This window comes from Talpa europaea (assembly GCF_964194135.1).
Source record: "Talpa europaea genome assembly, chromosome: 2".
In the NCBI taxonomy this organism is placed as follows: domain Eukaryota; kingdom Metazoa; phylum Chordata; class Mammalia; order Eulipotyphla; family Talpidae; genus Talpa; species Talpa europaea.
In genome coordinates this window covers 137,204,807-137,218,113 of record NC_140068.1, presented here as the reverse complement: position 1 = coordinate 137,218,113, position 13,307 = coordinate 137,204,807, and the positions used below count along the sequence as shown (strand labels likewise).

The following is a 13,307-nucleotide window of genomic DNA, read 5'->3' as shown; positions in this document are numbered from 1 at the left end:
CTCAGCCAAGTGCATTCATTTTCTCTGTAATGTCCGCAGACGTGGGATCTGGAGGCTCTGCCTATTAAGGGCAGAGCGCTGGGACTGGAGAACTTAGCACCTGGCAGCAGTGTAGTCATGGGAGACTCTGGAGGTTGGTCTCCATGCCCTTGGAGAGTTGGGTTACCAAATATTTCTCCTGAAGACTTGATTCATGAATTCTTCAGCCCACTTACTAAGGCCACTCACAGAACTCCCTACTGAATTCTTTTTGTCATTTTTGCTTAAGAGATAAATTCTAAGGAGACAGTGGAGCTGGCCTAGTAGGAAGGACTCCTTAGGTCACTGTCATGTCTGTGAATGACCCATCTTGAAATAGGTACAAAAGCCCTGCCAGCATGTCACCCACTTCTATTTCTCTCCCTAAGATTTTAGAATAAATTTAGTAGAAATGGGAAATGAAGATTCATCTAAATTGAGCTGAAAGCATGATTATCACCCCAGTTCATTTTCAAGAGCAGTTACTAAATAACCTGCCTGCATATACATCAGAACTTTAGAATTACCAGCTTCTTAAATTAACTTATGATTATTGGAGCAAATTTCAGTTGCTGTTCTTTAAATCAGTAATGTTGGTTTAAAACAAAATCAAGGGGCCTCCCTGGTGGCACAGGGGCCAAAGTCTCAGCGCTATCAAGCTATCACCAGCCACTGTGGCACGAGTTCAATCCCTAGCCAGGGAGCTGACCCACATGGTGCAGCAGACCTCTCCTGTCTCACCGCTGCTCCCCTCAGCAGTGTTCTCAGTAGATCCACCTGCTCTGCTCCCCATTCTGTCTCTGGTGAATACTCTTACCCCCTACACCTCTGGCCTACACCCCAGTTCTTGTATGCATAAATAAATTAAAAATTAAAAATAAATAAATAAAACAAAATCAAGTCTACGCCTCTAAATCAGATCCAGAGTTGTAAACTAATGTCATCCCAATTGAATAAAAAATAACCCACATTATCTAGTGTCTCATAATGAAAAGGAAATTTGAGGGGAAAGCATTTAAAATTTGGCTGTGAAATGTTACCAATTTGAGGTCTGCTCTTCCTAGGTGCAAGGCAACAAACCCCTCTCTCCCCTTCTTTGAAGGAACAGGGAGGTGATGGTTGAGGAGCACAGTCCCTGGGAGACCCAGAGCCTTCCTCCCTTCCTTGAGGTGCATCCTCCTCGGAAGGCTCACATCACCTACCTTTTGTAAACACCCCTCTCAAAGTGTGCCTCTCTCTCTCTCAATCTCTCTCTCTCTCTCTCTCTCTCTCTTCTCTCTCTCTCTCTCTCTCTCTCTCTGCAAGTTGGAGGCTAAAGGAATGAAGCTCAGAGCCTCTCCGGGCCAAGAGTTGTGTCACCAGGCCTTTGTGATCAATAAGAACATTGTGGTGGTTATTTCATAGCTGATTAACTTATATGTCTACAAGCCAACACTTGACTTGAAAGGCTGGTCTGGTTTCTCGCTGTGTGAGTGTGGCCTTTACTAGCCTACCCTGGCACGGAGCTCTGGGACCGCTCTGTCCTGACCGCAGCCCGGGTCCAGCCCTGCAGTTTCGTCGTGAGTAACCCGTCTGCCGAGGCCGGTGCTCCTGTGAAGAGGCGTCTTGGGGGGCAGTTCCACCCTGGCACCACGATAAATCAGGGAGGGAGAAAACAGAATTGAAAATGACATCAGATACCTGGTGGTGGGCTCTTTAACTTGGAAGAGGCAGAAAATGTGGTGGCTTTGTTTTTCTTAATAACTGGGATAAATGCAAACAATTACAGGCAATTGAGCATTTAATGATGAGATGATGCAGACCGGCCTAACTTAATAAAAGTGCCCATATGTTTCTCAGTTCATTGTTGAAACACACTGTGTTTCTTGGCATTTCTGTAATTGGTTTATATGGGATTGTATTTTAATTCATGTCAGGATCTCAGAGCTTCCTCGAAGAGTTTTCGTGTCCCTCCTTTCCAACTTTCTGTTTCATTTTTAAGGAAATGGAATTCTTGTGTCTTATTGTTGAAAGATAGTTTTTTGTATGTCTAACATTGCTTTTAATTTCACCAAGGATGTGGTGGGGGAAAAAAAAAAAAAACATTGTGTACTTGGGGAAAAAATTGGCTGAAAACACAGTATGTTAAAGACTCTTGGTTTTCATTGCAAGTGAGATTTCCCAACTGGAGCTTCTCTGTTTTATTTTGCCTCCGGCTAACATCTAAAGATCGGTAATAAAGCTCTATGCAAATACTTTCATGTATTAAAAGAACAATATTTTGACACTCATTGACACAAGCAAAAAAATACAACACTAAATTAGTGTTCAGGAAAACAATGAAGACATTGTTCATTCATATGAAGTGAATGTGAAAAATGTTGTGTTATATTAACAGAAAAGGTTGCTCCTCGGTTCCCGACCTTTAGTGCTTGCTAGATGACATTACTTCCGGGATTGTGTAGTAAGAGACAGTTTTTGATTGTTCATAATGAATCTGGAACAGTTATTGATACTTGCCCAGACTACTGAAAATTTTACTGCCTGAAAAATAAATGTTTGTTTTCTAGAATCTGCTCAGTTGAGTTGAGCGTCCCTAAAGATTTTTCCTGTCTTTTTGACATTTCAGGATTTTCAAATACTTGATAAGTGAAATATTTTGAAAATGTTAATTTAATTTTTCAAAGCCTGTTTTCTGGATTTCATCTAGACTTACAAAGATTCAATTAAAATCTGCCATCATCTATGTGTTTTTAAAATAGCTGAACTTTTAGGAGCTCTCTTAATTTTCTTTTTAAATTTGGAGAACATAAAGGGGTTTTTGTTTAATTTTCAATAGGGTGGAGGGGCCCTTGTTGGAGGGAAGTTGTCTCTAAATTATTTTTTTTATATATAGTGAAATTCCTTTCCCTCCTGTGTCACTAGACTGTCAAGTATTACTGTTATAATAGATGTTTTCTTAAATTCAACTGGCTTCCCTTTTCTTCTCTTTCTGTCTAGTATATCAGAGTCAGCTCCTAGAAAATAATTATGGTAACAGAAACTTTATGCTCCTGGGTAAGACTACGAGCAATTTGAGCTCCCAGAAGAATAAAGTTTAAATGCTGTTGATGTGGGGTGTTTTAATATTTAGCAACCAAACATTAAAGGCAGAGTGATCAGCTCTAATCCAAGTCAAGCATATTTCTAAGAATACTGAGTAGCAGAGTGACTTTTACATTGAAATTCTGATTTTGGTCAATGGCAACATTGTGGGAAAACACATTTGAAATGAGTTTAAGTGAACGTTTTCAATGGGACACGAATTCCTAGTTATGAAGATGGTGCATGTGTCTCCCTAAAGAACGAGCCATTGTCAGGGCTCACTGGGGTTAAAAAACGTACTGATATGGGCTCTTCCGCTCCTCGGGCATGTGTAAATGAGCTCCTCCTTTGTGCTCTCACGCCTCCCATCCTGCCAGCATCACCCCCCTGCCCTTGTACAACTTGGGCCACTGACTGGCCCATGGCAGACTTCCGTGTGTATGTATGGGGTCCCAGGTGGGGCCTACTGTGCTGTGGAACTGTCCTCTCCACATTGAGTACACAGCTTGGTCCCACACACTCATAGACTGAGCAAAGTTCTGGAAGTCTTGGTCTCTGACTTTCTTTTTCTAAGCTTGTTGACACAAAGAGAAGAAGACAACTGAAAGAAATTCAAGTAAAGCGGGATTTATAGTAAATAGTGTTGGGTGTTACTTCACAGAAACTGGGACAGCTTCCAGTGAAACCTGCTGTCCTGTGTGTCTGTGCATCTCTCCCACCCCCTCAAGCCTGCAGTCTCTCTTCTTCCGCTCCTTTGCCTAAACAGACCTCGGCGCTCCTCTCTGTAGGGCTGCTTCCTGCAGCCACCCCTGGCGTCTGCAGAGCCAGCTGACCCCATGTGACACTTGCTTAGCTCCGGCACTCAGTGCTGGCCTACTTAGTCTCTGGGTCTCTTACTACAGACTTTTTTGGGACTCTCATTGGCCCAGGATAAGTCAGGTCTCCATCCGCGGGAAGGGAGTAGAGGGAAGAGGAAGCACAGGGCCAGGCCACCTGGCTTAAATATAGCTGCGTCAATTCACCTTCCGCAGTGGCTGTGGGTAAGGATAGTCTTGTTTAGGAGGAAGTTTTAGAAAGCTTCCATGTCTGGTGTCTCCTGGATACCCCCTGGAGTCTGTGCCTCAGAAGTTTCCTTAAATCAAATGTTGCACTTTTAAAACCCTTTTCCTCTATAAATGTTGGAAATCCTTGAGCCGGACGCAGTGTCTGCCTTATTTGTCCCTACCTGGCCTGCTTTCAGACTCCAGCGTGGTGCTTGGCTACTCGCAGGCATTTCATAAATATTTATTGACCGACTCTTCAGGTCCCCCAGCTCCCCACAGAAGTCGATGCAGCTCTTCCCAACAACCATTTATAATAGTCTCTACAGGAAGACACATCTCTACACATGGACACTCGGGAAATTCATGCATTCTCTCTGGTTTCATTTGTTTTGTCCTTAAAATGAACTGAATTGGATGAGAAGATCTCTGAGGCCCTGTCCAGCTATAAAATTCTGTGGGTCTGACTAACAGCATGAGGATTAAATTTGCTCCACCCTTTCAACTTTTGCTCCCTGTGCTGTGTATGGGTCTGCATTTGCTCATAGGGATGAACTGGCTCCTCCCAGTCACCAGCAACCTCTCTCAAGCTCCATTAACATCATTGTCATTGTCCTTGTCGTCGTCATGTTCACTAATAGACCTTGAGTTCCTCCTGTATCCCAGGCACTGATCCAGGCACTTGACATCTATCACCTAATATAATCCTAAAAACAACCCTATGTGCCATGTACCCTTAAAGCTCTGATTTTTCTGAGGCCCTGGAAGATTAAAAAACTTGCCAGAAGTTACCCAGCTAGGATTTAAACCTAGGTGGTCTGATTCCTGCCACAATAAGCAGTGGTTCCCAGGGTGGCCTCCAAACCGACAGCACTAGCTTCACCCTGGAACTTGCTAGAAGTGCAAATGTTCAGGCCCCACCCCGAATCAACCAAATCAGAAACTCTGGGGCTAAAGGAAGTCAGGAATCTATTTTAGCCTTCTAGGTGATTCCTCTGCACACTGAAATTTGAGAGCTGCCTGCCTGCCCTTCTCAGCACTGCATTTCAACGGCTCTCTAGGCATTTACTCCCCAGGTATTGCAATTAGGGAAGGGCAGGCGTAGTGTGACTGCCCATTGGTGCGTGAAGAAGGTAAGCATTTAGATGTCCAATGACCGTAAATTTGGAGTTAGCTGTACTACTTTTCAAGCTCCTGGTGGAATCACTATTGAAACAACAGGATTGTTGTCACATAGTAGGTCAACTCTGTCCTGAAACAGACTGACTCTAACCCTTCATGGTACTGGCTGAGCACTTCAAGTATGACAGGCCCAACTTAAGATGTGCTGTAAGTACAGTGTGTAGGCTTGACTGGGAAAACAGTCCATCGAAACAGAATGTAAAACACCTTGAAGATTGTCCATATTGAAATGCTAATGGACTGAATATATACTGGGTACAATAAAACACATTGACATTAGCATCTCCCCTTTTACTTTTTTAATTAGAAGATTTTAAGTTACATATGTGCCTTGCATCCTATTTCTGTCGGGCAGCCCTGTTTCAGACTAGGCTGGTAAAGTCCTCTCCACGGCTACCTTCATGCACATCTGCAGTGTGGGTATAGTTTTCATTTATGGGTGACGACGATTGTCAACACTGGAATTGAGAGCCTCACTCTATGGTGAGGCTAATACCTCTTATTTTCCAGGGAACCCAGAACCACTGTAGAAGTTGGATTCCAGAGAGCAGAGTCAGATCATGAGGCAGAACCAGGTGGTCAGTCTGGGTTTGAAGGGTAGCAGAAAAGTCATAGCTGGCTTTCCAAGAGCATGTCCAGGCAGCCCGGCCGGGGGCCACCAGCAGGAAGGTGGACGATCAGGTGCTCCTGAGTGTAGGGAACTTCCTGCTGGGTACCTGAGCTTCAACGAGCTTCCTGCTGAGGCAGGAACTCGTTCTTGAATGGCTTCCCTGGGTATGCAAGTAGGAGCAGGTCACTGGAAACACCTGGCCGAGGTAGGTGTCTGGGCGCGCTCCAGGAAACCACCACTTCGGGGAAGTGTGTTGTGACAGTAACTACATTCGGGCCAAGTTAGAGCTTTCATTAAGTTATAGTGACCTGAGAGTGAGGTTCCATATTCCAGGTGTTAGTCTATAGGTTCTGGTTGTACTCATATAAATCTGCTTGGTGTTAGGGGCAGACAGAACTTTATGTAGAAATTACAAGCAGAAGCCATAATGTCTACATGAAAGGACAGCATCATAATTTCATGACTATATGGAAACAGTCACTGATCTTAGATGCAGCTCAGTATAGCCCTTTGGGGTAGACATTTTCTAGAGGTGACTGCAACAATCCCTCCCATCCCGCCTGCTCTTTTCCCAGTGACTTTGCCACATTTTCCATAAAGGGGGAACATGTATTTCCCCATTGTTTGAATGGGGCCAGTCCTGTAACCAGTATGTGGAGGAAACTATACTTAATCACCTCCAGACCAAGGTCCTATAGACTTTGCAGCTTCCGTCTTGCAGAACAGCTTGGACTGGACTAGTGTAGGATGAGAGGCCATGGGTTAGAGCTGGGGCGCCCTGTGGAGAACTGATCCCAGCCTGTGATGGACGCCCTCTGGATCCTGCAGCCCTGCTCAGGTCTCCCCAGCTGACCCCAAAGGGAACAGGGTCCTGCTACCCCCCCCCCCCCGAAGTTCAAACTCACAGAATCCTGAGCAATAAAAAGGTTTCAGCCACTAGGTGTTAGGATAGCTTATTAAGTGACATTAGACAACTGGAGCATCCTTTCTTCAGGGGTGCATTTTTCTTTATGGACTTTTTCTACATTATTTACAAGGTCCTATAACTTTGGGACACATATCATTGCTAAAAACTATTCTTTATGGACTCTTTTAGAATATATTATGCTCAGCATACAGACTATAGATTTACTAAAATTAATTTTCTGTCCAAACAGCTCCACAAAAATGATATAGAAATGGATAATATGTCTATAAATACCCATTCTGTATGTGCAAAGGTAGGAAGATGTTGCTGAAAGAAAAACCAGTTTTACAATCTGTGGCATAGAATCCTAGGTGAGGGACAGCACAGATTGGGGTCTAGGGCAAAGTCAGAGGGAAAGCAGTAATTGCCAGATAGCAGCAGAGCAGATTGATGGACTATCCCATGATCCACACCAACAACTAAGTGCTAAAACATGAGGGCAACCCTTCCCTGGGCAGGGGCCATAATGAGTTTGGTGAGTGTGTCTGGAGAGTTTAAATTGAAGCTGCAGGCTGTTCTCAATGCACCTTCCTACTCCTACACATCCAATTCTTTAGAAAATATCTAGCCTGTCCAAATAATAGAAACATTTGCTACTCCCTCCATACCAGATGTAGGAGTGGGGAGAGGAAGATTGCAGGGCAAAGCAAAGGAGCATAACCAAGAGGGATGAATAGCACGTACCATAGGGAGTATTATTCAAAGAAAAGCCATAGTTGGAGCTGAGGTCATTGTTCTGCATAGATTCCATAGGCTCAAAGAGATTGTAGGCAACATGTCTTTGTTGCTAGGAGCTAAAGGTGGTCAAATTACAGTCCAAGGGCCCACTGCCTCTTTTGGTAAATAATGTTTTATGGGAACTCAGTCCTAGGCACTGGGTTCTGTGTTGTCACAGAACAGCACTACTGTTTGTGCCACAATAGCAAAGTCGAGTGGCTGTGACAGACACCATCTGACTCACAAGCCTGAAATGTATACTGCCTGGCCCTTTAAGGAAAAGGTTGCTGACCCTGGTTTTAAGAAAATAAGAAGGAGTTAAGCTGGGAGTGATGAGGAAAGATGCAGACAAGTTAAGAAGAAGTCTTCCAGGGATGGAAGCCATATTAGCAACAGAAGTTTAAATAAATGTTACTTGAAAATAGGTGAACAGGCAAGAGGAAATCACATAAAATAATAGGAAAAAAGAGCAAACATGAAAGTGATTAGATAGACTCATAGATATTGAAAATAAAAGAGATACAACACATGCATAATTGGTGTGCCTGAAAAAGAAATGGAACAGAGATAAAATATATTCAGAGACCGATGGAAGAAATATGCAGCTTGAATTTACATATTGAGAGAACAGAAAAACTGATTCAGAATGATGACAAGGCCAGGAGCTTTTAGGGTTTATATTGTTTCCAGGGATGAGAAAATCTAACTCCCAACCTTGAATTTGTAGATTGTTCTACTGGCTAAGCATAGAGGGCAAGGCAAATTTTGACATAGCTTCATTCTTTCAGTGCATATGGTATTTACATAGAACCATACATTAACAGCTAAAATCAAGAGCAAGAGTTACATAGTTTTCTAAAGTGTGTTCTGTTCTCATTGGTGTTTTTTATGAATGTATTAACTAATAGTTTTTTCCTCTTGTTCAGTAACTTTATCTCTTTAAAAGACCCTCACTCCCAGCAGTCCTTTCAGCATAGTGCTTTTGCCCAGAAAGAAAATGAATCAATTCAGAAGTTGTAAAGGCCAGCTTCTGGTTTTATGTTAGATGATTTTCTTGATATGGTTTTATTAGTCACTTGGTACTGTTTCCCAATTACATCAGCGTACATGGCTTGCGTCTTGACTGTTTTGTGGAATCCTCTCCCAGGCTGACCCTTGACCTACCTACGTGGGCCCACAAAGCATAATAAGGCCAGGACTAGTACAGGACTTGAAATCCTGACCCCAAGTGTAAACATCAGTCTGTCATCATGAAAACAGCCACCGAACAAAGCTTAAAGACAAAATGGATGTGAGTGGATCCAGACTTGGCAGCCTTTATTGGGAATTTTCATTCCATTCCTTCAGATTCCTCTGAATTTTATTAGAATTGTTTCACAGACTTCCTCCCCTGGGATCTATAAATCAAGACATAGATACAGTTCTATTTTCAGATGGCTTTTCTGATAGTAATGCATAAAGCACAAAAGCACAGGGCTGAAAAGGCAGCTGTCAAATACACAGAGTTAAACATAACCTTGATTAACAAATCTTGTTATTCATGGATGACAGCTCAGTTAATAAATGTTTGCGGCTTGGATGCTGAACTGGAGGTTAATGGCAAGGTAGAAGCCATTGTAGAATCCAGACTTTTAAGACAAACACACATCACACCCCAAAAGGCATGCATGGAGTCAGGTGTAGTTAGTGGGCTGTGGTGATGTGCTTGGGGTGTTCTCCTTCACTGGCCCAGCTGCCAGCAGCCTGAGAGCTTCCGAGTGGGGGGAGGCATGAGCCCCCTCCCGGCTTCCGCATTCATGGCTCAAATGGCTAGAGACCAGCTTATGGGAAAGGAGCATTCATTTTCACATGAAACTTCTTAACTAATGTTTAATTTTGTCTTCTCTACATTAGATTAGTAGAACAGATCGGCTAATTACACAGTTCCAATAGAGCCCGCCTCCAAATCTAAGGAGTGTTTATACCCATCCAGACTTGGCCTTCAAATGTCCACAGCATGGAGTCAGGTTTCCCCTAAACCTTGTCTTGAAAGCAACACGCATGTGAGACACGATGTGAAAACCACCCCATTCACTGGCCATTAAGGGACATTTTTATGTTGAAGAATCTGAAGCCTTGGTACATTCCTTATCGTCTCTCCTCCCTGTGGGATGGATTGAAAAGCAGGAGGTTTTTCCTTCGCACTGGTGGTCAGGTCAGGGCGGAGAGTAAATAAGTGTCCGAGGAAGAGGGTAAGTCAGTTCCAGCCGTCAAGGGCACTGAAAGAATGTGGGAACACACTGTCTTTTTCCTCCTTCATTCCCTGGGAGACAAAGAGAGCAGATTGACGTCTACACCGCGTAACCTCACACTGGTTTGTACAGTCGGAAGCTGAAGCCGGGTGGCGGTGTGATCGCAGACCCTGGCCCGGCCATGTCATGGGTCAGCTGTTCAGCATGTGAACAGGAAGGTAAGGAGGGCTGAACTTTCGCCTCAGCTGCGCCCTCCATCAGAGAATAAATGGACCAAATCAATGGGTGCAGCTGCACAAGGAGGTGACCGGCCGAGGACTTCTCACACAGGGGCCTTTGTGTCCTGGACATGATCTGGCATTAAGATGGGATGCACTGGGCCTCGGCTGGGTGGCAAATTACTCACCCATTATCACACCAGAGCCCGAGATCATTTATCTTCTGCCCCAGAGTGTCACCTGTTCTTCATTTACCAGTCAATAACCATTAATTATGCTCAGTGGAAATTTAAACAAAGCCCTTTCCCTCTGTTAAAACCAGTAAACTATTCAGCAATAACAAATAAATCTGGAGTTGTATATCCTTTCCTTCCCATTCCCAGACTGGAGTCTGGTACAATATGAACTTTAGAGGAAATGCCTAGAAATTGATAGGTCAAAGGTCACAGATAGTCTGATGGAAAGAAAAGAGCAGATTCTTGGCACTCACGCTAGTGAAAGTGAGAGGCTCCTACTGATCCCAGATTCCTGTCGGGGAACAAAACAAGCACCAGGGAACTTGTGGCCAGTGTTTAAAGTAATCTACCAATAACCGGTAATCATATTTTCTCCTTTTATTTTTAGCAAACCCTTGCTTTCTTTCACATGCCTAAAAATACGCAATTTTCAAAACCTTTTAACACAACATAGCGTTTCAAAAGAAAGAAAACTAGCTGAGCGGTCCTGAAAGACCTATTTGAAATGTTATTTTTAGAATGGAAATTTGAGTAAAACTTGTTTAAGTGTATACACTAATCCCTCAGAAAAATGTTCAAATAGAAATTCTGGCCAGAAGCATAATTTAATTTTTCCTAAAATTGTTGAAAGTATTTCGAAGAAAGCCAACCCAAGTTTGCGTGTGCGAGGTGTGCGCCACACGGACTGGGGAGGGCAAGGGGTCAGCTTCACTGGGGAGAAGTGGCCAGGGCGCAGGCTCAGTCAGGGTGACACCAGCCATGCCCCGTGCCACTGATTCCAGGGAAGCCCAGCGGGATAACAGGAATATCTGCCAGGGATTAGACCTGGGGCAATGCTCAGGGTGTGCAGAGAGAGGTCAGAGTTCCCAGGTGAGGGAGAAGTGTGTTCCAAGCCCCCGGAACTGCTGGTGTAAGACACAGCTGGAAAGCCTGCCTCTCTGGCCTCTGTGTGTGCCTGGTCACCTGCTCCTGATCTGAGTAGCTTAAACATAGGGTGCCTGGCTGTAGTTTGCTCCCTGTTCTTCTCCCACCCGGCGGTTCACCAGCCTGGGATTCAGGGACCTGCAAAGCTTTTGTGCTCTGTCTGCCACAGAGACCATGGCGATCAAGGGACCATCTTGTTATTTATGCTTTCTAGAAACAGAGCCAGTTTTCCATTCATGCTATAGAATCAGTGTAAAACTTGAATTCATCAACTATCATGTCTTCGTGCAAAATGAAGCTGCAGCTACTCTGTTAATGTGAATGCAGCCCTCACCTGGCCCAGCCCTTTCAGCACATGGCTCACCTGGATCTATTGCCTTGACCCTCCTGGGTCGCTGCATCTCCCAACCATGTAAAAGCGCCCCAAGTCTCATCTTCCACAGAACAAGCATATGACTTAACACAATCTTGTCATAGACCCAAAATCCAAAATATTCATAAAAAATGTCAAGTCAAAGAAATGACTTCAAAGATAACTTAAAAAACCAATTTGAAGACTGTGCCAAATTCAGATGATCAAAGAGGAATTAACATGTTTGGGTTGCGCTAAGTGAAAATAAGCTGTCTTCTTGAGTTCAAAAACCTATTTGTTAACTTATTGTAGGGTAAAGAAAATGTCAGGCTTTTCTGCCCTCCTGCCATCAGGACAGATGATGGATCCTTGCGGTCCTGAATGCATGCCTGATGGCGGGCACCTGGAATAGGGTGTAGGCATAGGTAGATGGGATTCACCTGGGCTAAGACTGTGCTTTTAAGGGCGGCGTCCCGGGGACGCCAGCAGAAGCCAAGAAGCCAAAGTAGAAGCTGAAAGAGAAGCCAAGAAGCAGCAGAACAAACGGAAGAGCAGAGAAGCAGAGAGAACACCAGAGAGCCCAGATAGAGTGAGGATTTGCTGGGGGCTGGGAGGACCGCCAGCCTCCCGGCCCCCCAGCACCCCTGCCTGCCGTGTACCTGGTAATCCCAATAAAAGCCTGCAAAACCACTGAGGACTCTGACTCCTCCTTTACCCGGTCTGCATGGGATCAGAAAACCTGCACTGTGTCCTGACCTGCCTCTACAGGGTCCTAACTGGGGAGCCAGTCTTTGACGGTGGCCACCAGCTGTCCTGGAAATGCCCTGTTGCCCAATTAGATGTCTCATCCGACTGAAGAAATGTCCTGAATGATAGGACACCTTGAGCATCTGACCTTGAAACGCTGCCTGATGAAATCCTTAACCCTAGGGAAGATGCGTCCATTGCCTCTCAGATAACTTTTTGAAAGTAGTAATGCTATTCCCTACTTGATTGTTTTTGCACTAATGATTCTTAAAAGTTTTGGGTTTTTAGGCCACCAGATTGGTGAATAAACAACTTCATTATTTAGAAATTTGGTTCTACTTTGGAGAACCAATCTGTCTTTAAGTGATTTCTCCTTACATCTGACATGAGGGAAAATGAGACAATGCTTTTTAAATTCTTCTTAAATACACTCTAAGATAGCTATTCCCCACAAGTACTCTTGAGTATCTTGTTTCTCTAAATGGTGACTGCTCCGTGACAACCACCCAGGACGTTATAGATTCCTCAAATGTTCCCTTGCCTATTGAGCCCAAAATTCTGTGACTGTGGCCCAGGCATCTATACTGAGATACTCCTCAAAAGATTCTAATGCAAATTAGAGAACCACGGCTTTTGTAGACTGTTCCATGAAACTAAGGCTCGTTTTCTAACTACACATATGAAAGTATTTAAACTCCTGTAGCTACGTAAGCACGCCAAACCTAAGTCAGAGTCAGAGCACTCGAATCCAAGGAAACAGAACTTAACAACAACCAATCACAGCCAACTGTGTTTTCCCAAATGTGGCAACTGCATTAAGACATGGCCAATCTAATCATTAGATTGCTTTGTTTCAGCAGCTCCTCTATAAACACCTTGCTGCAGCTCCTAACCACCTTTGGTTTGGCACTGCCTGCTTTGAATCTATGTATGATCAAATTAATCCTTGAAAGTTTTCATGTACCTCAGTTTACCTTTTAAGATTGCCCATAACCAATAGTG

At 44.0% G+C, this 13,307-nt stretch overlaps 1 protein-coding gene across 1 annotated transcript in view; it reads left to right on the top strand.

Annotated features, from left to right (window-relative positions):
• Positions 1-13,307, top strand: part of GMDS (GDP-mannose 4,6-dehydratase) — a gene marked incomplete at its 3' end in the record, with an annotated part of 554,110 nt that overhangs the window by 426,506 nt on the left and 114,297 nt on the right. The gene's annotated exons all lie outside the window — the stretch shown is intronic.